The sequence below is a fragment of the Arvicanthis niloticus genome, unplaced genomic scaffold (genome assembly GCF_011762505.2).
Source record: "Arvicanthis niloticus isolate mArvNil1 unplaced genomic scaffold, mArvNil1.pat.X pat_scaffold_73_arrow_ctg1, whole genome shotgun sequence".
NCBI classification, from domain to species: Eukaryota; Metazoa; Chordata; class Mammalia; order Rodentia; family Muridae; genus Arvicanthis; species Arvicanthis niloticus.
This window is the reverse complement of record NW_023046343.1, coordinates 100569-125617: the sequence shown is the minus strand read 5'-3', so window position 1 is coordinate 125617 and position 25049 is coordinate 100569. Positions and strand designations below refer to the sequence as shown.

The 25049-nt window shown below is 44.0% G+C and overlaps 1 protein-coding gene and 2 pseudogenes across 2 annotated transcripts in view; all 3 read right to left on the bottom strand.

Annotated features, from left to right (window-relative positions):
• Window positions 1-25049, bottom strand: part of LOC117702382 (coiled-coil domain-containing protein 12-like) — a 154794-nt gene that overhangs the window by 69607 nt on the left and 60138 nt on the right. The window lies entirely within an intron of this gene.
• On the bottom strand, window positions 1274-20239 carry LOC117702381 (uncharacterized; annotated as a pseudogene). Its single transcript, XR_013070396.1, has 6 exons — window positions 20179-20239; window positions 16184-16226; window positions 7236-7346; window positions 4032-4134; window positions 1808-1968; window positions 1274-1474 (listed from the first exon to the last, which is right to left on the bottom strand). The product of XR_013070396.1 is annotated as an uncharacterized LOC117702381 (transcript).
• LOC117702376 (crooked neck-like protein 1 pseudogene) lies at window positions 21375-23575 on the bottom strand (annotated as a pseudogene).

Sequence of the window (25049 nt, the reverse complement as noted above, 5' to 3'; positions counted from 1 at the left end):
ACCTGTAACAGCATGTATCAACTAGGAATTTGGGCTTGCAACTGTACATGTGTGTTGAAATGGGATGGCCTAGAACAGTGGTTTGACGTTCTATCTAGATCTTAGCTTGAGCAGTGTGCTCAGATCTCATACCTGGGTGTACTGCTTGGTAGATACCTCTAGTTGTGGATGTGCACCTCAGATGTGGACCTCAGGCCTTAGAGCTGAATGTCACTGCAGAGCCTCTATTCCATGTGTTCAATACTAGCCAGTCCTCTCCCTTGGACACAGCCCTGTGCTGAGGAACATACAGAAACCCACTTATCTTTACCTTCCGAGTGCTGGCATTAAAGGCATGTGCCACCACATCCCAGAATCTTTATCCTCTAACTCAGGCATAAGCAAAAGCTTCCTGAACTGTAATATGGGCCAGCCCTCTGGGCACCTGAAACAAGTTGTGTTGAGCAGCTCAGGATGACCAACCATAATCAATTCACCTGATGAATATAGCTGTGCAAATGACCCTGGGTGAAAGTAACAGAAGCAGTCAGCTGACAGATAACCAGGGATGTTCTTTGGCATTTTAGACCGATGACGTTTGCTGTGATGTTGCAAAGAATTAACTGTTGTGTTGATATAGTGGAGGTATAACTGCCATTAGTACCTCTGTGGAAATCAGAAATCCTGTCTTATTACCCAGCCTCATTAAAACACACCTTCACTGGGCAGAGGCACAGTGGCACCTTGGAGCAAAGAGGTGCTTCTGCCTAGGACACAGCCCTGTGCTGAGGTCCATAGCACGGTTTGAGTCCACACTGAACTTTCCTAGGACACAGCCCTGTGCTGAGGTCCACAGCATGATTTAAGTCCACACTGAACTTGGTGAGTGATTGTGTTTATGTGCTACATAACCAACTCACTGAGAGAGTCTTACAGGAGTCTCTCTTGAGCACAGATCAGAAACCTGGCTTCAGGGTAGATGCAAGGACTCCCATGAAGGACAGAGAGAAAGCCTGTACAGGAATACTGCCAGCCTGGAGCATTCGGTAGCAAAGAGTTTACTAAGGAAGCCAGGTCAGATGCTGGTTACACAGGCACTGCATTTTCCTGACTAGTCAACAGGCTGCTCTTTCTGGAGGAAGGAGGACAGTCCTTTGTAAAAAGAGAAGTCACCATCCTTCCTGAACACCCATGAATACTCCACAGAAGAGGTAGATAGAGGTGGACTGCAGCAGCTGAGCTGTGGGTGGCTAGACCTTCCAGCAGGAGGTGAGGTCCAACAGGGACAGTGCCTTCAGCCCACCTTCTCAGGTACTGATAGGACTTTACTAGGCTGGTTTGGGCCCTCCTGTTTCAGCTGCACAGGGGATGCCTTCCTCTGGACTGTAGTGCACAGGACCACAGCGTAGCTGGGGTTCTTCCTCCTCATACCAGCGCTGTTCACTGAAGTCAGGGAAGAAGGCTGCAATCTCTCTGCTGGCGGAAACCACAGAGTCTATGAGAAGAGGAGAGGCAGAGAAGAACTACTTAGGAGGTTGAGGCAGGAGGACTGCAAGATTGGGACCATGGCTCAGAGCATAAAATAAATAAGAGAAGGGGCCATCACAGGGAATGTAGGGTAAAGATAAGCAAGACTCAGTCACAGTCAGGCTCAGAAATATGAACCACTCAGTCCCGGGATATATAAAGAAAGCTCACAGGCCACATGGCTGACACAGCTACAAAGGGCCAGAAATATATGAGACACAGCTCACTGGAGAGAGCACGGACTGTCAGTCTCCCACGTGGCTTCCTCACCTGTGGCTGTGGATGAGAGGTTTAGACTCACCTGAGCCATGGGTGGTATTTCGGGTGTCAGTGAGGCCCAAACTCCCACCAATTGAATCTGGGGCTATATGGCGTGCTCGAAATACTCTGGTGGGTCCCATCAGTGTCCTCCAAAGTTGGATGGCATCTTTGTGGGCAAGGATGTAGGCTCGGATTGGCCCACTGGGAATAAAAAAGGGATATGATCACTTAGTCTAGAACATGTTTGTGAGCAGGGCAAGAATAAAAGTGAACAGTACATTCTGAGGGTTCCTTTCCCTTCTAGTGAGCACTGATGCTGGTGTAAGAAAGTGACGGGCAGAGGTGACTACTGATGTGCAAGAAGTGATCAACAGGACTGCTAGGCAGCAACAACAGTGCTCCACCCCAGTGCTCCACCCCGGCCACTGGTCCAGCAACTACAGAACAGGTGCCCACCGGGTTGGTGTAGCACAGCCATGTTTTTTTAGGCTTGACAGTGGTAAGTGAAATCGACAGTTCTATTCACAGGGAAGAGGAGGTATCTCACAGCACGTAAAGATAGCAGGACCAAAATTAGAAGTACTTTGTCATGAATTCCACCAACCGCTGATAGAAAAAACGCCCTGCTAAGAGAGAGTACCTTCAATGGAGACCGTGGTGCTCAAGAGAAGGTTCTCACTTCTCACTCCCTATAATGTCACACCGTTTAGTTTATAGAGAAATAACAAGAAGCTTGGAGTCTGACATTTCTGAGTGTGGAAGCAGACTGCCACTCACAATCTGTATGGTTTTGATCAATTCGTTACCTTCTGTAACTTGTCTTCCCACTTCTGTGCCCTGAGGATATAACATCAACTCCCTATGATTTGGGAAAATTTTTTACTTTTCTTTGTGTGTGTTTGTGATACAGAGAGAGAAACAGAGAAAGAGAGAGTCAGAGGGAGCGTCTCTCTACATAATCCTAGCTGGCATGAAACTCAATATGTACCAAGTTGGCCTTCAACTCACAGAGATCCACCTGCCTCTGCCCCTTGAGTGCTGTATATTTTTTTCTGAAAAAAAAAAAAAAACAAACAAAAACAAAAACTAAAACAAAAAAAACCCCCAAAACAAAAAAACACCCCCCCTCCCAAAAAAAACAAAGCAAAACTCTTTTCCTGTGTTGTACGTACTTTTAACCTTTAACTTTGTCATTTAAGAGGCAGAGCTTCTGTGAGTTTAAAGGTAGCCTGTAGCCTGGTCTACAGAGTGAGTTCCAAGGCTACACAGTGAGATACTGCCTCAAAAAAAAAAAAAAAAAAAAAAAAAAAAAAAAAATTGGGCAATGATGGCACATGCCTTTAATCCCAACACTTGGCAGGCAGAAGCAGGCGGATTTCTGAGTTCGAGGCCAGCCTGGTCTACAGAGTGAGTTCCAGGACAGCCAGGGCTTTACAGAGAAACCCTGTCTCGAAAAACCAAAAAAAAAAAAAAAAAAAAAAACTGATGAAGGATAAGGTTTACTGAATACACCGCCTGCAAGGAGCAGGGGGCAGTACCTAGAACACCACCTGCCCTTTCTAAGTCTGAGAAGATTAAGTGAAATGCTAAGCATAAGGGAAACAGTTGACACAATAAATGTTCACTCAGTGTTAATTACTGATATTTCCAAGACATAATATTACGTTTCTGATTGGGACTCTACAGGAAATCTCTTCTAGGAATAGAAAATCCCGATTATAATGAGAAGTTTGTGCGAAACAAACAAGAAGAGTCAGGGAGATGGCTCAGCCAGGAAAAGGCCTGCATTACAGGAATGAGGACCAGAGCTGGAGTCCCAGAACACATACACATGCCAGACATGGGGCACACATTGGCAAACCAGAGCTTGAGGCAGGTAGATACTTGGGGCTCAGGGACAAGCCAGCCTTATCTACATGTCAAGTTATAGGCCAGAGATGGGACCCTGGTTGAGGGAAAAAAGTGGATGATGCCTGTGTCTGACATCTACAGCTGTCCTCTTGCCTGTACATGTATACATGTGCACTTCATACACATATATGCACACGTGCACACACACACACCACGAACATGCACATACATGTGCACACACACCACAAACATACACACACATGTGCATATACACCACGAACATGCACACACATGTGCATACACACCACGAACATGCACACACATATGCACACACCAAGAACATGCACACACACATGTGCACACACACACACACACACACACATCTACACCATAATATCGACTACTGGCCTTACCTTCATGCTCTCAGTAAAACTTCCTGCAGTCCTCAGGCTTCCACTGCAGTTCTCTCATTCGTACAATGAGGAACTTGTTGCTCAGAATCTGCTGATGAACAGCCTAGAGAACCAATCATCCCAGAGAGAAAATCAGTCAGGACTCAAGCTGTCCAGAAGGATTAATTAAGTGTCTATTCCACTGAAGAGTTGTGTTGAGTACCCTGCCACCCACGCTCATGTATTAAGGTCAGCTGGTGGCACTTTTGCAAGGCCCTGTTAAATCTGAGAAGGTGGCCTTCCTGAAGGTGACATCATCAGGAGAGTGCTCTTGAAGGGGACCCTGGGACCTGAGTCTGTACACACTTCATATCCCAGCCAATGCTGCGAGCACTTCTCAACAGTGTTTATCCTCAACACAGGCTCAGAGACACAGGGCCAAGCAGCTCTGGACTAAAACCCAGGAACCTTTAGGTAATGAATCTTCCCTTCGTTTATGTGTGGCCCAGTGGTAGAAAGCTGATTAACAAATAGAGTGGGTCAGAAGAAGAGGGGCAAAGGTCAAGGTCTGAGTTATATTGCTAGAGCATGAATGTAGGGTACTTGGAGACAGGAAGTAATGTCCCTAGGCCCCACCACCCAGAACAGCTTGCTATTCTTTTGAATGGCCCTTCCCCGTTTTCCTCATTCTTTCTACACCATCACATTTGATTAAAACCTCTGCAGCTTAGTCACATGCTCTGATCAGAAAGTTCTGGGTGGTTTCTACTATGGAACAAAGTATGTGTATTTCAGCCCAGCACTTACCTCTTCTCTCTGGTTCTGCCACCCTGGCCAGCCAGCCCTGCATCAATGTCTCCCTTCTTCTCTCCTGGCATTATCAGTTTGTTCATCCTTTGAGGCCTGAGTCCTACCATTCTGGAGTGATGTATACTGTATTTCCTGCTGTTTCCACACTACAGGGAGCCTGCTGAGTTCTTAACCTAAGGATAACTAACCGTCTAGTTCTCGGGAGAAACATTTCCTAATACTAGAATTCACTCATCTCTTGTCACTCTATCTCACGTTGTCTGGACTCTTTTTCTTGTCAATTCCATTCACTCTACCATTTCAGATGGTTGTAGTGCTTTCCATGTACTGACCATCAGCTCAGGTCTTCCACCCTTGTCCTCAGGTCTGAGAGTGTGACAATGTTTGTTATGTAAGGGGATTTTGAAGATACGATTTAGGTTACTAATAAGTTGATTCTGCTTTAGCTAAATCACCTGCTTGGATTAAATAGTCACATAAGGGCCAGTAAGATGGCTCAGTGGCTAAAGGTGCTTGCTGTCAACCCTGATAACCCAAGTTCAGTTCTCAAAATCCACATTGTGGAAGCCAAGAAACAATTTTCCTTAAGCTGTCCTCTGACCTGCACACATACGTCATGACACACACACATGGCTGTCATTCTTTCTCTCATACACACATAAAACAAACAGATAAATAAATGTAATAAAAAATCACACAGCCCTTTGAAAGCAGTTTTCTCTGGCCAGGGTTGAAAGTTAGAGAGGTCTAAAGAATGTGAAGGACTAGCTGCACCACTGCTGTGTCTGACATGTGTGAAGAATGTGGTTATCTCTGGAAGAGCTGGCCCTGCCTGACGGCTGGCAAGTGCAGAGCTTGTGTGAACCACACTCTGTCAGCAGCCCAGCAATCCTGGAGTTGGAAAACCCCTAGACATTTTTTTAATTTTTATATTTTCTGAGACATGGTTTCTCTGTGTAGCCCTGGCTGGCCTGGAACTCATTCTGTAGACCAGGCTGGCCTGGAACTCAGAGATCTGCCTGTCTCTGCCTCCTGAGTGCTGGGCCTAAGGAGTTCACCACCATCACCTAGGTAATCCCTATCTTGTCTTTGGGCTCAGGAGACCATAAGCAGGAGATACCCCAGGAAAACCTACTGGACCTCTAAACTATGAAATTGTGAGATAATAAACATGTATGATTTTTAAAAATTATTTTTATTATCTTATGAAGTGTTTTGCCCTTAAGTAGTTCTGTGTAGCATGTATGTGCCTAGTGTCTGAGGAAGCCAGAGGAGGGCATTGGATTCCCTGGAATTGGAGGTACAGATAGTTCTGAGCCAACATATAGGTTCGGGGAATTAAACCCAGGTCCTCTGGAAGAATAGCCAGTGTTCTTAAGTGCTGAACTATCTCTCTAGCCTGAAGTGAGTGTTGTTTTAAGCTGTCAAATCTGGAATATAGCAACTTGTAACTGATATGTATATATAAACATATATACATATGTATTATACATATGTATTATATAAAACTAATTAGTTTCATATATATATGAATATATATATATATATATATATATATATATATATATATATATATATATTAGTTAAACTAATATTAACACACACATATACAAAGAGAGAGCCTGAGACTAGATTTTTTTTTTTCTTTTAAATTGGGGCTGGGCATGATGGAATTCATCTTTAATCCTGGTACTCATGAGTTCTAGGCCAAACTGGTCTACACAGCAAGTTCCAGGCTGGCTGTAGCTACACAATAGCCTTGTTCCAAAACAAAGAAAAGAGAAAAATTGAGCCAAGAAGATGGTTCAGTGGATGAAGGCATTTGCTGTGCAGGCATGAGGACTTAGTGCTCATATAAAATAAATAAAAATAATGCAAAACCTTCTATTTCTTGTCTTTTAGATATGCTGTAACTCTCTAAAAGTACAGTCTTCTTAGGGTCAGACTCCATGGCCCTTGGCTTTTTTTTTTTTCTTATCTTTTTCTGAGATGGGGTTTCTTTGTATAGCTCTGGATATCCTAGAACTTGCTCTGTGGACCAGGTCTGCCTCTGCCTCTTGGGTGCTGGGAAGACTAAAGGCATGCACCATTGCACTCAGTTTGCTTTTCTTCTTAACTCTTCTTGTGGTTGCTGCATCTATGTGTGTGTGTGTGTGTGTGCGTGTGTGTGTGCGCGTGCACGCACACACACGCACATGCACACGCAGGTCAGATGACAACTTACAAGAGTTGGTCCTCCCCTTTCACTATCTGGGATCCAGGGTCAGACTCAGGCCTTTATATGCTGGGCAGACAAGCTGATCCTTCTAGGTTTTCAACCTCAGCATCTAACACATGACTCAAGTGTTTGTTGCCACAGGTGGTCCTGTGTCACCTGAAATAGTGCAATGGAGGAGGCTTCAGGTCCATTCTTACCTCCAGGATCAGTGGGTGGGCAACTGCATCAGGCTTGATCAGGGCTAGTGTGAGTTGGAGAGCCTGAGGACTTCGCAAGATGGCGCTCATCTCAGCCCTGGCATCGGAGAGCTGGATTAAGGACCACACAGCATTGAGCTCTCAGTACCTTCTACCCTGGAACCATGTAGCCTTGCAAGCTCAGCAGGGCTTCCACCCGACACTCACAGAGCTACACTCTGTGTTATATTTTGGGGCTGTAGGACACTCATTCACTTGGCTATTTGTAGAGGGGACACTCAGGTTACCCTGTGAGATATACATTCGGTTCACACAAGTATAAGGGCACCAGGGAGCTCTCCGTTGAAGAGAAATTAAGTTGAGACACTGCCACCTGACTTTGTCAATACTTTTCTATCTTCTACACTTTTTTTGTGTTTTAAATAAGGTTTCTGATGTCTATTCTTCAATTGCCTAGCCATAAGACTACAATGACTGTCTCCTGTTTTTTTTGAGACAAGGTTTTTCCCCTATATAATCCTAGCTGTCCTGGAACTCACTCTGTAGACCAGGCTGGCCTCGAACTCAGAAATCCGCCTGCCTCTGCCTCCCCTGAGCACTAGGATTAAAGGCGCCTGCCATCGCTGCTGAGCTTGACTGCCTCTGCTTGTAAGGCCCTACTCTCTAGCTGCCTTCTATCCACTGTAGAATTGGAAGGATAATAAAAATGTCTCATGGCCATACAGCATCTCTTATCTAACACTTTATGTCATTTGTATGTATTTATCATTTGTATTTGTTATGTATTTGTCTATGTATTTGTTAACAAATAGAGAGAAGGTGTACAGGGCCACACACTGGGCACAATAGTCTCATTATTTTTAGCCTGAATACAGCTTAGGAGTCATGGCAGTAGTACCAGGGTAAGACCAAACAAAGAAACTATGCTAAAGTTTCTTCTGCTCACATCGTCTTTACAGCGTACTACTGGATGTTCTATCCTAACTATGTAGCCACGCCCAACCTAACCAGTACAGGAACAGCATACCCCACTTGACCTAATAATATTCTACATGATCAAATGGCACTGTGGCCAACTGCCCAAGGGGATGTCCTTGAGACCTCCAGTTCCTCAGCTCCACACTATTACCAAGTTCTAAGACTCTCACCCATACAAATCTGTAAGGACAAAAAGTCCACACAAGTCTTCTCCTTATAACTACCATTACTCTTGTGGACTTTTTGGCACCCTCCTCATTGGTTCCTAGGCTTTTACTCTTGTCACTCTAACTCTGTTCTCAAGTACATTACAACTATTGGAATAAAAGCTAAGCATATATTCCCTCCTTAACCTTCTATAGGAGTCTCTGATTTTTGAGCTCATTTGGGTACTTCTGTCCCTGGGAACTTCTCTGGGGTCATGTGGAGCACCTTCTCTCTTTTGCTTGTAGGCTTTTTCAGTTCTAGGCCTTTCTTGGCTGACGATCTGTGTGTAAGGAGGTGTTCGTAACCTTGTGTGTTCCACTCCCTGCTTATCCCTTACTTGCCCATTTGAGCTCAGCTCACTTCTGCAGTCAGGCTTTCTTTTTCTTCTTCTTCTTCTTCTCCTTCTTCTTCACCTTCTCCTCCTCCTCCTTCCTCCTTCCTACTTCCTCCTTCCTCCTCCTCCTCCTTCTTCTTTTTTTTTGGTTTCTGAGACAGGGTTTCACTGTGTAGCCCTGGCTGTCCTGGAACTCACTCTGTAGACCAGGCTGGCCTCTAACTCAGAAATCCGCCTGCCTCTGCCTCCCAAATGCTGGTATTAAAGGCGTGCACCACCACTGCCCGGCACAGTCAGGCTTTCTTAATGATTTCTTTTGATTCCATATTCCTCATTAAAGGAAAGCTTCATGAAAGCTCATGTCCCTTTAGCTCACCATCTTCACCTTAGTCCCTACGCAGGGTGCCTAGTACGTACCTGGCTTTTCACAGTATTTATCTGGGTGAATCAGTGCAGGAACCTGGTCCAGCCATTCCAAGGCCAGGGTGCTAAGGGGTCTCCTGGGAGGACAGGCGACCTGTAGAGAGGGTGTGGTTCCAGTTAGATTAGGGCTGTTTTAGTTATTGGTTTACAAGAAAATGCTGTCAAGTAAAGAAACTGGCTTGACTTAAAGGTCACCCTATCAGACATTTACACATTTTACAAGCTGCCCGGCCAACTGAGGAAGCCACATTTTTAGTGCCCATGATGGTCACGTGGTTGCTGGCTCCTCAACTCCACCTCTGCCTCACTTCTGCAGCCATGCCTCCTACTCCCCCCGCCCCCAGTTTTGGCGCCCAACCCTCCTATTGCCCCCACATTCTAGGACACAACAGTACACAACCTGGGTTAACCTACTACGGGCCAAAGTCCACCCCAGACTCAGCTACTCCGGCTCCAATGGGGGCCCTGGTTCTGGGTTCACGTGGTACTCCCGCCAATCTTCCTGTCCACCAGGCACTGAGTTAGATAGTCCGCGGGCCCTTTGGGGTCCTTCAGGCACACATCCGGGCAGCCGTACCGGTGCCACAGTCTAGTTCCGCACTCTTGTTGTGATAGAGGGCTCAGTTGCAGCGCCTAGAGCTTGTTAACACAAGGTATCTTCCTCAGGAAAGTCTATTTCTTTATTTTTTTTTTTTAAGACTTAAGGTTTTGTAAAAAAATGTTACCTGTAAGCGTATTCTGCTTGCACGTATGTGTCTCACGTGCAATCCTTGTGCCTATGGAGCCAGGAGCGGGTGCTGGATCCTCTGGAACTAAAGATGGCTGTGAGCCTAGACCTGGGTGTTGGGAATATAACCCAGGTTCTCAGGAGGAGCAGTCAGTGCCGTGCCCTTAACCACTGAGCCATCTCTTTAGTGTGAAAATCCATCTATTTATGATGTTTTGCCTGTTTGTGTATGTCTGTGTGCACCATGTGTGTGCCTGGTGCCAGTAGAGGCCAGAAGGGGCTGTCAGCTGGAACTGAAGTTGCAGATTGATTTTTAAGCCACCATGTGGGTTCTGGTATTGAACCCAACTCCTCTGCAAGATCAGTGAGTGCTCTTAAACACCAAACTATCTCTCCAATCTGAAAGTTCATTTTTTTTTTCTGTCTGTCTGTCTTGTTGGTAAAAGCACGAGTCCGTTTCTGCTTTCACCGGATGAGAATAGCTTCTAGTCAGGCACCTTGTTTTAATCTTACTTTCCAGGCAGGCCAAGCCCAATTTTACTTTATATCATACCTCTGGAGTATAAGAGACCTCCCATGAGCTTAGTCTTTCTTCTGCCTTCGTGGTATCTGCACGCACATACAACACACACAGTGGAAGACTAGTTGCATAATTTACATTTGTTTCAACCATTCTCAACAATAAGCCAGCATAATCAAAGGACAGATTAGGTAAGGAGGATGCAGGGCTTTATTAGGAACTGGTGTTAAGAAACCAGGCAGTAGTGTTGAAGACCCCCATACTCGGGAGACCCTTCCTCAAGCCTCCGGAATCGCGACCACCCAAAAATCACAAGAAACCATACCTGGATGCAATCAGCAGAGGTTTATTAGGGGAGGAGCCGGCGGTCAAAAACGACAAGCTCTTTAGCTCCAAGAGCAGGGTTTTTGGCCACGTGTGGTGGGATAAAGGGTCTTTTATAGCATGGGGTGGGGGGAGGAAGGCATTTTCACGCGCTTACACATGATTGGTTGTTTTACAAATTTTGAACATAGCACTGGGAAGACCAAGGGAGGGGTAACCAAGAACAGTGGAACATTTCAGAGAATCTAGCCCAAATGATCTAGAGTCATGTGAGATCACTCTGCACACTCATTCTTCTCAAAAATGTGGTTTTCACCATGCTATTGTGTCCTATTCTGCCATTTCAGATTACTATCTTTACTTTTTCCGGCTATAGGGCTATGGCCCCACCTAGGTGATAGCATCTTTATCTGTAGTCAGGAATGCCTTCCTGCCTTGGGCGAGGCTTGGGGAATGTAATCCAGCAAGTGTCCTTCACCTGGAATGTGAAGGCCTGAAATCTTATTTTCAGTTCCCAGTTCTGTAAGGCGGAAAAATGTATACATATTTCATAAAATGGCCTTTATAATTTTTCACTCTACAGTGTCACACACTGTTAATCCCAGCACTCTAGAGGCAGAGGCAGGTGGTGGATCTCTGAGTTTGAGGCCAGCTTGGTCTACAGTGAATTCCAGGACAGCCAGAGTTGCACATTGAGACCCTATCTAAACAACCCCCCCCCATTGCAAAAAAACCAAACAAACTAACAAAAAAAAAAAAAAAAACGACAAAAAGGAGTGGCTGGTAGGTAGAGGTCAAATAGGTCTATCGATAATCTAAGGAGCTACTGCAAACAGTAGCTTAATGTGGCAACCAAATATGCCTGCCTTCTAATTCTGTTACTTCAACACTATATTAGGGTTCTCTAGAGTCACAGAACTTATGGATAGTCTCTGTATATAGTAAGGGAATTTGTTATGATGACTTACAATCCGTAGTCCGACTCCCCAACAGTGGTCAGCTGTGAATAGGAAGTCCAAGGATCTAGTAGTTGCTCAGTCCCACAAGGCTAATAGAGTGTAACAGATATACTGGCAAGTAAATGCAAGGAGAAGAAGAGCAAATCTTCTTTCTTCCAATGTCCTTATGTAGGTCTCCAGAAGAAAGTGTGGCCCAGATTAGCGGTGTGTACCACCAAGCCGGGATCTGTGATTTGTTTTGTCCCAGGCTGACCTTGAACTCAGAGGTCTCCTTGCCTTAGTCTCCTGGGATTCATAGCCACTATGCCACAAGATCTCCATGTCAAGATCTAGGTCAGAAACTTGTGTCTCCCAGCCTCAAGATCTGGATCACAGGTGAGCAGTCCAGTTCTGGATTGTAATACATTCCAGATATAGTCAAGTTGAGAACCAGTACAGTAGCCATTACAAATACTGGTGTATTTGTAATGAACCTCACTTGAAACAACAGCAAGAATAAACATGTGCATCATTACCAAAACATTCAAGACTACTGGGGCATCACCTTACATCCGCGTAGTTAGAAAACAACTCAATGTCTAGATTCTAGTGGTTCTTAGGCAAAAGTTTGTCCTGGTTTTCAGTTCTTAATGTTGCTAAGACTCCAACAGATTTGATGATAATTATGAAACGGTAAAGGGCCTGAGAAGATTTCAGTTCAGTTTCCCTGGGACTTGGAGTTCTATGGTAGTTAGTCTCCATCTTGCAAATCTAAACTCAGTTGGGGAAAATCACTTATTAAGAGGTGAATAGTGGGGGCTGGAGAGATGGCTCTGGAGAGAGCGGTTAAGAGCACTGACATCTCTGACAGAGGTTCTGAGTTCACTTTCCAGCAACCACATGGTGGCTCACAACCATCTGTAATGGGATCTGATGCCCTCTTCAAGTGTGTCTCTGAAGACAGCTGCAGTGTACTCATATAAATAAAAAGTAAATAAATCTTTAAAAAAAAAATGAATAGTGGGTTGGCAAGACGGTTCAGTAGATCAAAACATTTGCCACCAAGCTTGATAACCTGAGTATAATCTGCAGGATCCACATGGGATGAGATTCATCCCTCAGCCACAGGTTGTCTCTGACCTGCACATGAATGTGTGATGCTCATGTGCACACACACAATAATCAATGTAATAAAAAAATCAGTAGCTGGAGAGATGGCTCAGTGGTTAAGAGCGTTTCCCACTCTTACAGAGGACCGGGGCTCAGTTCCCATTGCCCACAGTTTATATAAAACCTACTGACTGCTCATATGTAAATGTGTAGGGCTGAACACTTGGGATGGAATGAGCTATCAGAGAACTTCCCCCTAGAGAAAACTGATTCTCTCTGCTGGCATTGATTAGTTCTTAATCTTGCTGCTGGTGGGGAGCTTAAAAAATATCTTCCATCTATATCAGCATGTCACGTGATGTCATTATGCAGGTCTTGTTTAGGGAAGCATATTTCATGGGACACAGTTTCCCTGACCTGCTTCATCCAGTCCAGCTTAAGATTGTTTTGAGTCTTAGATCCCTTAACTGGGAAGTATTTAGAAACACCATTATCACCAGGAATCACTCCAATATTATACTTAAATTTTCTTTCAGCAAAACTCCGAGTTCCAAGCTGGAGACCTGGCTCAGTGGTTAGGAACACGTAGTACTCCTGCCGAGGATCCAAGTGATTCCCAGCCTCATGTCAGGTTCTCAAGCTCTGAGGAGACCCACACCTTGGGTTTTTGTAGGCACCTGCATGTACTCACACTTAGACACATATACATGATTTAAAAAATCATCAGGCTCAGCGGTTTAGAGCACTGACTGCTCTTGCAGAGGTCCTGAGTTCAATTCCCAGCAACCACATGGTGGCTCATAACTATCTGTAATGGGATCTGATGCCCTCTTCTTGTGTGTCTGAAGACAGCTACAGTGTACTCAAATAAATACATCTTTAGAAACAAATCTTTGGAGCTAGAGAGGTGGCTTAGCAGCTATGAGCACCTCCTATTCTTACAAAGGTTTGATTCCTAGCATCCATATGGTGGCTCACACCATTCGTAACTCCACTCCTGAGAACTTGACACCTTCTGGCTTCTGCAGTATCACAAATGCTTATGGTACACAGATACATAGTACACAGTACCCTTTCTAGTGTAGTTGTTATGAGACATGCTGAGAGCTATACTGCTCACAGGACACATATCAAACTCAGTTATGACCAAAGCCCACAGCTTGTAGACATTGCTGCTACTGAGATATTCATTCCCACATTGTACATTTCATTGGATATTTGGTCACAATTTATGTGAAAATATAGAGAAATGAGAGCATTGAGTGTCTGATATATTGAAAAGGTTCTTGCCAGGCGGTGGTGGTGCACACCTTTAATCCCAGCACTCAGGAGTCAGGGGCAGTTGGATTTCTCAGTTCAAGTCCAACCTGGTCTACACAGTGAGTTCTAGAATGGCCAGGGCCACACAGAAGCCCCATCACAAACAAACAAACAAACAAACAAACCCTACCCACTCCCCAAAAAGGAAAAGGTTCTTATTAACTGAGAAAATGTTTACCAGCCAAGTTTATGCTGAGAATCATTTATTGAAGAAATGAATGAATGAATTTGAAGCAAGTATCTTCTACTACCAAGTTGTTCTTCTCAAGGAGCTGCTCTCTTTCAACACTCCCTACGGCTTCGTACACAATAGTGTACTCTACCACTGAACTCCAGACCCTGGCTCCCAAATTGGGAATCTTTGAAGAGTCAGTCATACTCCACACGGCTCTCTGAGAACTCAGTAACTTTTATTAGTGTTCAAACTCATCTGAGGAGTGTTCCTGTAAGAGAAATGTTTGCTTAGAGGAACTGAAGTCAGATTAAGAGAAAAGCCAATGCATTGGTAACCACACATACCCACAATCCAGCAGGAGGGTGCTGAACACTGAACTGGGGCTGACTAGAGACATTCTGATCTCATTGCAGGATAAAAAGAAAGCAGAGTAGATATAGGCAGAGAGGAAAAGCAAAGGACGTGGCTGCCTATGTGATTCTGAGGACTCCACTCCAGCAGAACAGATGGGGAGTAGAAGCATTATATTAGAGGTGTGTGGTACCCTGGGATAGAACAGGGGCTGCATGAGGAACAGAATGGGAAACTGATGTCCATATTCAAAGTTTAGCCCTATTGATTTTCAGCTCAGCGTATGAGGTAAGTAAGTCTTTCCAGACCTCTGCTTCTTTGAATATGAGATGTAGCTAAGAGCTATGACTTTAAAGATTCTGTGAGGGATCTGGGAGAGGAGATAACAGTAAAGGGGGTGATAGTAGGCAGGAAACAGGGTTGGGGATAAGTGACAAGGACCAGCCCTCCTCCTGTTATATGATACAGATAGAGAACTTGTGCAAGGCTGTGGGGAGGAATGACAACCCATTTATTCAGTCTCTTGCTTCACACCATGAAACACTGCCATAGGCATGTATGTCACTTTGCAAAGCTGAGAACATTTCTTTGTACTTTTCAAGGTTTGGAAATACTGGTCCATAAGATACATATGTACTCAATTTGTTACACTGTCTAAAACCTGGTTGTTCTCCACAATGACTTTAAGTCCTCCCTGCTCCCAGCCATTGTGAGACTACTGCCCTCTTGTCTCCACCAGCACTGATAATGTCCCAGCCTTTCCCAGTATAGCTGGTAAATTGGAATGCCATTATTGTTTCAGTTTGAATTTGTCCAGTTATTCAAGAGCATTTGACCAGGCTTTGCATGTTAATTAGCTCATGATCAAACCCAAGAGCACATCCTGTCCCTAATTTTTGTTTTAGAAACAAGGTTTTACAGTGGAGGCAAGGCTAGCCTCAAAATTACAATCCTTCTGCTGTAGCTCTCAGGTGCTAGCATGTCAGATGTGACTATTTCTTCTGTAAAACTAGTCTTTGCCTATTTTTCTGTGAGTTTTTCTGAATATTAAGGTACAAGTGCATGGCTTTAGTCCCAGCACTCTGGAGGCAGAGGTCGGTGGTTCTCTGTGAGTTCAAGGTAAACCTGGTCTACATAGAGAGTTCCAGGACAGCCAGGGCTACTTAATGAGACTATCTCAAAAAACAAACAAACAAACAAACAAACACCCCAAGGGGCTTGGGGTGCTTAAAGGAAGAAAGAAGAGATACATATCCTTGTTTTCTGCCTGAGATTTGGGATGTTGGGGTGGGAACATTTCCTTCCAGGTTCTGCCAGCTGTCTACTAACTTACCCGCGGTGTTCTTTATATACCGGAGATCTGGCATCAGCTGGAGTAATCATAGGAATATAATATTTTCTAATACAGTTTTAGAGAAAACTAACATAATCTTAATGTTTAACTCAAAATTTAGGAGAATGGATTGTTACCCTGTTGAGTTATAAATTTTTATTTCCTGTTTTACTCTTAAAAATGAAAAAGGAAAAGAGACTTTACTTACACATGGTCCATCATGCACTTTAATTACAGTTCTGTCTTCATATCTGGAAAAAATTATATTATGAAATCATTGTTTGTTTTTTATATGTATGTATGTATGTATGTATGTATGTATGTATGTATGTATTTATCTATTTATTTATTGAGGCAATGTTACTGTGTATAACAGTCTGGCTGTCCTGAAAGTCAGTCTGTAGACCAGGTTGTCCTGGAACTCAGAAATAGCCTGCCTCTGCCTCCTGAGTGCTGGGACCAAAGGTATGCACTACTACTAGCTGGCTTGAAATGATTATTTTTGTTTTGTGGTATGCCATAAACCATGACACACCAGTTCTTTCTTGGTGGGACCAGGACAAACAAAGTTAAGAAAGAAATATTTTGTTAATAACTCTGAATACACACACACACACACACACACACACACACATCTGATGCATTTATTTTATGTGTATGTGTGGTTTGCCTGCATGTATGTCTGTGTACCCATGGAGGTTAGAAGAGGGTGAGTTTGGACAGCTTACAATAGCCTGTGATTCTAGCTCCAGGGGATCCAGTGACCTCTTCTGGCTTCCATAGGCTCCTGTATTTACTAATATTGCTATGCTATTTACATGTGCTATGTGTCTACACATACACACACACATAAAAAAATAAAACAGTTCTTTTTGCTGTTGTTGTTTTTTTTTCAAGACAGGGTTTCTCTGTATAGCCCTGGCTGTCCTGCTCCTGCCTCCCAAGTGCTGGGATTAAAGGTATGTGCCACCACGGCATATATATGTTCAATGAGACCCTGTTTCAACTAAAAAGACAAACTGGAATCCATATGAAGAAACAGCCAGTACTGGGCAGCTCTTATGAAGCTAGAAAACACAATGAAATATATATTGTATTTGTATATGTTTTTCTCCAGATTTAAAAGACAGTAATAATATTTATGCCTTTGTTAACTGGTATACAATGGATAAAGGCATAGATGGTATGGCAGTGACAGCTCAAAAAAAGGATGGAATATCTAATAGTTTCATTTGTAATTGTTGTGAATCCAGATTAGATTGCTTTAATGTAGGGGTTGGTCTTGTGTGCTGTGTATTCAGATGCTGACTTCTGTACCCCAAGGTCAAGTTGCAGTCTGGACATGGGCATTTTATTGACCAGTGTGCTGTAAAGAATGTTCCCCCCAATAATCCCTGATTCAATACTAAAAAGCTAGAACCTGTGATTGGGCAGGGAAGAGAGGAAGGGGGAACTTTAGGTCAAGTGAGGGCATCTCAGACAGGGAGAAGGATAGACCATGAGGATGGACCATGAGCATATGACCAAAAGAAGCTTGCTCTGAGGACACACATGGAACAGAGCAAGACTCAGTTGGCAAGTGTGATGGTTTGTATGTGCTTGGCCCAGGAAGTGGCACTATTTGGATGTGTGACTTTGTTGGAGCAGGTGTGTCACTGTGGGCATGGGCTTTAATACCCTCAACCAAGCTGCCTGGAAGCCAGCCTTTAGATGAAGATGTAGAACTCTCAGCTCTCCCTGCACCATGCCTGCCTGGATGCTGCCATGTTCCTGACTTGATGACAATGGACTGAACCTCTGAACTTGTAAGCCAGCCCCAATTAAATGTTGTCCTCAGAAGAGTTGCCTTGCTCATGGTGTCTATTCACAGCAGGAAAACCCTAAGACAGCCAATAATGGTGCATTTATCTGGTTGTTAACAGTTGGGTTAGAATAGCTCAGAACCTGCCTGACATCGAGCCAGTAGCTTGTTAATAAATCATGTCTTTTACTTGGGAGCTAAAAGGGAATGACAGAGTTGGGCAGACTCCCCCCATCCCCAGTAAAATTACTGCTGCACTGTAAAGTTTGTTTGTGACCCAAGGGCAACTTCTAAGAGAATATTTAATTTCCTTAATTAATTTATTTTTATTTTTCTAGAAAGGGTGGTTTTTTTTTTCTTTTTTCTTTCTTTTTTTTTTTTTCTTTTTTCTTTTTTTTTTTTTTTTTTTAGCCCCGGTTGTCCTAGAATTCAGTATGTAGACCAGGCTGGCCTGAAATTCAGAGCTCTGCCTACCTCTGCCTCCCAAATGTTGGGATTAAAAGTGTGCACCACCACCACCAGGTAAATATATTTTATTATAATTATTTTTGGTTTTGTTGGCTTGTTTTAGATGGATGTACTGTGCAGCTTTGGCAGGCCTAGACCTTGCTGTGTATACCAGACTGGCCTCCAGTTCACAGCCATCTGCCTGTGTCTGTCTCCTGAGTGCCAGGACCACACATGGACACCATAATTATTTTTGAGTTGTTGGAGATATTGAACACAGGGCCTCACATATAACAAGAAAGAATTCTATCACTGAGCTATCTCTATAGCTCAAGAAAACAGCTTTATGTTTATATATGTATATGTATATGTATATGTATATGTGTGTGTGTGTGTGTGTGTGTGTGTGTGTGTGTGTGTGTGTGATGTATGTGTGTGCTGTCTACTCATCTGTGTGTAGGTACCTGCTTCACTGTGTATGTGTGGATAACCTGCTCTATCTTCATTTACTTTATTTTCTTGAAATAGGGTCTTTCACTGATCCCAGAGCTAACCCTGACAAGCCACAGTGGTCCTCCTGCCTCTGCTCTTCAGAACTGGGGTTACACGCAAGCAGTCATGGCTGCCTTCCTCAGGTGGAATAGGGGATTTGAACTCTGTTCTTTATACTGGTGTCACAAACATGGTCCCCCTGAATCATTTCCCCAATCTCTAATTTTTTAAATATAGTAAAAGTGAGCTTGTATATAACAGCGCCTCTTTGTCTATTGTGCTATGGGTATTTCTTGCAGTTATCTATGCCAGTCATTGAGGCTGATAGAAAAATTTCACCTCAGAGCTGAACATGGTAGTATACTCCTTTAAACCGAGCACTCAGGAGGCAGAGGCAGGTGGATCTCTATGAGTTCAAGGCCAGCCTAGTCTACAAAGTGAGTTCAAGACAGCCAAGGCTGGTCACATTGAGAAATCTTGTCTCGAAAAACAAAACAAAATCACCTCACAACTTTTATGGGCTCTAGTGTAAGTTTTAGTATTTGTACAACCAAGTACACAAAACAAAGTTTATTCTTTCGTGGCCAAACATCTCTCATATGGATCAAGAAGATTATTCTTTTTCTTAAAAAGGATGATGACAAGGAGGGAGGGATGTTTGACCTAGCCATGTGTGATGTGCAGACTTCTGTGCCTTGGATCAAAGACTTGGGCATTTTGTAGTTGTTTTCAAAAGCTAAATGTCACAGGCCCCAAACTAAACCACTGACAGGATGAGTGTTTAAAAAAAAAAAAAAAAAAAAGTAAGCTATGTGGGGGAATAATCTGCATTTAAAGACCAATAAACCATTAGTTGGGCAAACTTATCACCCAGCTCACTTCTGCTCCCCATCCTCTCCTCCTAGCCACACCTCCTTTTCTGCCCATCCCCCTCCTCCTCGTTAAGACATGTTTTAATTACATATTTTATGTGTGTGCATGAGCATGTGTTTGTGTACGTGTGTGGCATGGTGTATGTGTGGAGGTGAGGACAATTTCTAGAATTTAGGGTTGTCCTTCTACCATGTGAGTCCCTAGGATCAAACACCAAGTCATCAGGCTTGGTATCAAGTGCCTTTACCTGCCGAGCCATCTCACCAGCCCATCTCTGCTTCATTAGGCTGTTCTGTAGCCAGGTGAACCCACTGGGCTATGGTCACATGACCTGAATCCTGTGCCCACTTGCTACTGAGTTCCCTCCATTTGGTCATTGTCCATGCCAGGCACTGCACTCTGACCTCTGTGGCTTTCTGTTTCTGCATTATTGGACCAGGATCCCATTCAACTTTGGGGAGTAAGAGGAGAGAGGGAAGAAATGGAAAAGCAAGTAATGGAGGGGTGTGTGAAGGGAAGAATGGGAGTGGTTGAGGCCAGAGATAATAAAATGAAGACTCACAGAATTCTGGAGCAGAACTGGCACTCACCCTGGTAGGTTTCTTGGTGACTGCCACATATAGGCTCACTGACCTTGAAGTAGGGGAGTATGCAGCACATCTGTGTATTCTTGATTCACAAGGCCTGAAGTGAGACACAGAACACTGCTTCCTTCATCTCCCTCCAGGCCCCTTGACCATTGTTAGTGGTAGCAGGAATGGTGGATAGAGTAACGAACACTAGACCAGGAGTTCAGAAGACAGGCTTCAGATCCTCCACATCTATCCTGGTCCTCACCATTGTTCCCTATATAACTATAGTAAATGTTCTGTGCTTTCCTAGCTTCCCTCCTCTTCCTTATTAGAAAGAAAGTCTCTGTTCTACAAATCACAGAGTGTCATTGTGATAGTACAGAAAGTAAAAGCTGGGAAACGTCTTCCCAAACAGGCATTTCTGGAGCTGGAGAGATGGCTCAGCACCTGTTGCTCTTTCAGAGGAGTGGAGTTGGGTTCCCAGCTCCTGTACCAGATGGCTCACAACTGCCTGTAACTCCAGCTCCAGGGGATCTTCTGTCTTCCACTGGGACCTGTGTACATGTGGTGTGAGCTCATACAGACCCACATACATTAAAATAATTATTCATAAGAAAGGAAAGGAATTTCTAAAAAAAAAAATGGAGGGAGTTTCTTTTATTTTTCTTTTTGTTGTTTCCTTTTCTACTTTTCTTCCCTCTGTGTAGCCCTGGCTGTCCTGGACCTCTGTAGACCAAGCTGGCCTCTCTGCCTCTCTACTTTGATATTTCTACTTTTTTGTTACTTGATTGATTGATTGATTGATTGGAGACAGAATCTCTTTATGTAGCTCTACCTATCCTGTAACTTACTATGTAGACTAGGCTGGTCTTAGACTCACATAGAACTTTCTACCTGCGTCTCCCCAGTACTAGAATTAACATGAGACATCGTATCTGGCAAAAATTGGGATTTATTATAAGCATTGGTGAGTGACTTACAATCCATACTGTCTTAAATAGCAATACACTCAAACTTACCACATCACAATTAAGAGGAAGTGCCGTTGGAACAAGACTGGTATCAGCACATTCCAAAAATATTCCTTTACTTGCAGTTTCCCACCCGTAGTTAATCCAGCAGCATTTTAAAAAAGAATTCAAAGATGTCAAACAACCCCTTACTGGGTAAATATATAAGAACATCCAGAAGTCAAAACTCTAAACTGTGGATTTATAAAAAGCAGTTACAACATTTAAAAAGATGAGGCTTCGCTCTCATCAATGTCCTTATCTGGATCCTGTTCCGCAGCTTCTCTTTCCTGTTGCTGTTTCTTCCAAAGCTTGGCCATCGCCAGAAGCTTGAGGTTAGGCTGGTTGGCAGCATCCTCTGGAAAGATGTAGTCATAGACTTCTACCCATCCGGCATCAGACCCATCGTCGGCCTGGACCTTTCTTCTCTTCTTGACCTTTTCTGGCATGAGTTTGTCTACTCTCTCCTTGTCTGATGCTGTTCCAAATTTATCTTCAAACTTTCGCCAGGATTCCAGCAACATAAGCCTCTCTTCTTTTTCCTCACAGTTTCTCATGGTCTTGTTAGCTTCTTCATAAATCTGTCTGCATTTAGCCACACTTCCTTCTTCTTTCCCAGAAGATAACTCAAACTGAGCAAAACTAATCCATACCTTGACGTGCTGTGTTCGCTGAAGCAACCGTCGGTAAAGGTTTCTTGTTCTCTCAGTTTCTTCCTGCTCAATCTCAAAATCAATATATGATTTCCAAAGTACCTCTGGCATATCCAAGCGTGGCTGGCTGATGGCTAATTCATATATTGCCCGAGCTCTCTCAATATCACCAAGGATTGTCTCTAATTCTGCAAACTTAATCCATGACGTACAATTTTCAGGTCCAAATTCCAAAAACTTTTCATAAAGCTTTCTGCATCTGTTCAAATTCTCGAAGCTGTAGTTCCAGTTCTATGTAACCTTTGAATAACTTGTTCTTTGGACATTTGCCTATGGAAGTTCCCAGAGCTCTTCTGGCAAATGGCAGATTTTTCTGTCTTATTTCAAACTGTGCGTAATATAACCACATTTTGGCAAACGTGAACTTTTTGTGAGGAATGAGTTCCAAAGACGCTTGATATACCTGTCTTGTCCTCTCAGGATCCTTGGCCTCCAGCTCTTCATAGAGTGCATAGTTAATCCAGAGGTAGATGTAGCGCTTCCAGTGCCTCTTCTCCTGGATGGGTGGCACATTGGCAATGGCTCTCTCATAGACTTCCCGCACAGTGTCAGCTTCTGCATCACTTTCCACCAAGCGTAAATAATCAAACCATGCATCATAATTGTGTGGATCAGCCTTCACTTCTTCTTCATACTGGAATCTCCGCTTGCTCACGAGGATATCTTCTATACCCCTCCGGTCACCAAACTTCTTCTCAAAGAGGGTATAGTTTTTTAAAGAGTTCTTGGGCTTCTTGTTTTGGAATCCTATCCAGGGCATATCTGTAGATAACTCGTACCCTTTCAAATTCTTTCTGGTTTTCCTCAAATTTAGCAAAGGCCACATACAGGTGTTCGTCCATATGCTCATCCCCAAAAAACTCAACCGCTCTCTCGTAGACTCTCCGAGCTTGAGCAAAATAAGCATGCTTCTCTTCAAACCGAGCATACTTGATCCAGTTCTTCACAGCAGGGTGCACGAGCACAAAGCGTTCATAAATGGTGCGGGCCTTCTCCACCTCTTTGTATCTCAGCTCAAAGTTGATATAGGAGTGCCAGGCCTGCTCCTCAGGGTGCCATTCCATCCAGCGTTCAAACACCTGCCGAGCACCAGGAGGATTGTTCAACATCTCCTCCATGTGTGTGTACTTGTACCAGAACTGGTCGACTCGTGGCAGAGTTGTTACAGCACCGGTCCCAGATATTTCGGGCATGGTTGACCTGGCGGTTCTTCATTTCCATTTCTGCATATTTCAGCCAGAGTGGAATAGTCTGGTTGTTGACACCTAAAGCACGCTCGTATATGGATCGAGCCCTTTGAATCTCCTTTAGACTTTCCTCCCATTGTGCATATTTTATCCAGTTGCTAATCACAGTTCTATTTTTTCTTATGTTATCTTCAAAAGTCTTCCTTTTCCGTAGTTTGTAATCCTCTAATTCTTCTTTGTCTGTGATCTTCTGCTGAGGTGGAGGCGGGAGGAGCTCGAGTTCTCTTTCTTTAGCTTCTCTTAGAAGCTGCTCAGCAGTTATCTGTACCTCTGCAGGCGCTTTGTTTTTCACCTTGGCCACTTTAGGAATCCGCTGTTTCCCGGCTGCTGTGGAGGCCGCCATGATTGCAGCGGCGGAAAACGAGCGACCCTGGCCCACACCTGGACTTCAGAAACCGACTTCAAGAAACAGCCCGCACCGCAGAGCCAGCCCACAACAAACTAGATTCCGGAACCTGTTGGGGACCGCACTAGCCCCACGTTGGGTCGGCCAAAATAATGTTGCAGCCCAGGCAAAATGTTGAGGCCGGGGCCGACCCACGTTTGGGTGGCCACTGTATCCCGGCCCAAGCTGCTGCTCTGGTCTGTGGGTCAAGGTTCCAGCAAGAGCGAGGGTGACAGCAGATTCTACCTAATGTCAGAGATTCGTCTCTGATGATCCCTCTATATTCTCTGATCTCTGTCTATATTCTCTGATCTCTGGTTCTGTCTTCTATAGTCTGACTAATGTCTTCTATCGTCTCAATTCTGATCTGTTCTGTCTCTGCCTTTTATATGTCTCACTTCTAAGCCACGCCTCTAAGTTACACCTTTAATCATGCCCTTAGGGCTTGCCTCTAACTCTGATCTCTATAATCTCACACACCTTTAATCTCAAGGTATCTAAACCAAGATTATCAGAGTGTTCTCAGCTGTTGTAGGCGATTGTAATTCAAATCTCATGTCAGGGTATATGGCTCAAGATGGCTGCAAAGCTGATAGCCATTTTCTGCTAAAAGTTGGCACCCAACAGTAACCGGAACCGGAAAGGGAACTTGAAAGGATGACCTTTGACCACTGCACAAATCAGGGGAAACGCCCATCCTTTCCGTAGCAACCGCGTGGGCGTCCTCTGTGGAGCAGAGCAGCTTGCAGGAGGTGAGAGTGAAGTGGATAGCGCAGGCTGCACTGCAGGGACTTGGGGCTCGGATGGCTAGGGCTCACCCAGGTCTAGCTCAGTGATGCGTGCAGCTGTAGGCAGTGCCACCTTCGAGGGGCATAGAAACCCATCTCCGATGTGGAAACTCGGGGGAGAAGCCGAAGCAGTTCTTTCATTATAAAATATGGCAAGAACACACCAAGTCCCTGGAAAAGCCAGAAGATTTCACTTACAAGGAAATTCACATGAAGACAACAGGTTAGCTAGAAGAGACACCCACTTGGTTTTTCCCATTCTCTGCAGTCCTACATTCTCACTCATTAAGAGGAAGGGACTTGTGGTTTAATGGGATGGAGCTGCCTTGCTAGGCTAGCCATAGAACCACTCTGTGATCTGCTGAGTGGTTGCTCAAAATCTTAAAACCAGCTCTATGTATCGCTCCCTTGCCCTGAAGGCTTCATACCTTCCCTAGAGTACAGAGAGAATTTAATGGGGAAATTACTAGATAGGCTTTAGTTATCTTTTTTTTTTTTCTAAAAACTTCCTCAGAACAGCTTTCTGATAGAGAGATACTTTTAAATTTCTTTCACTTATTTTTAGCGTGTGTAAGTGATGTGTGTCCATGGCACTGTGTGTGTGTGTGTGTGTGTGTGTGTGTGTGTGTGTGTGTGTGTAGACAACTTTGTGGAATTGGTTCTCCTGATGGGAAAAATCTTACCTTTTCTGTTTGCTTTGAAACTATAATCGCTGTGGCTAGCCTGGAACTTGATATGTAGACTAC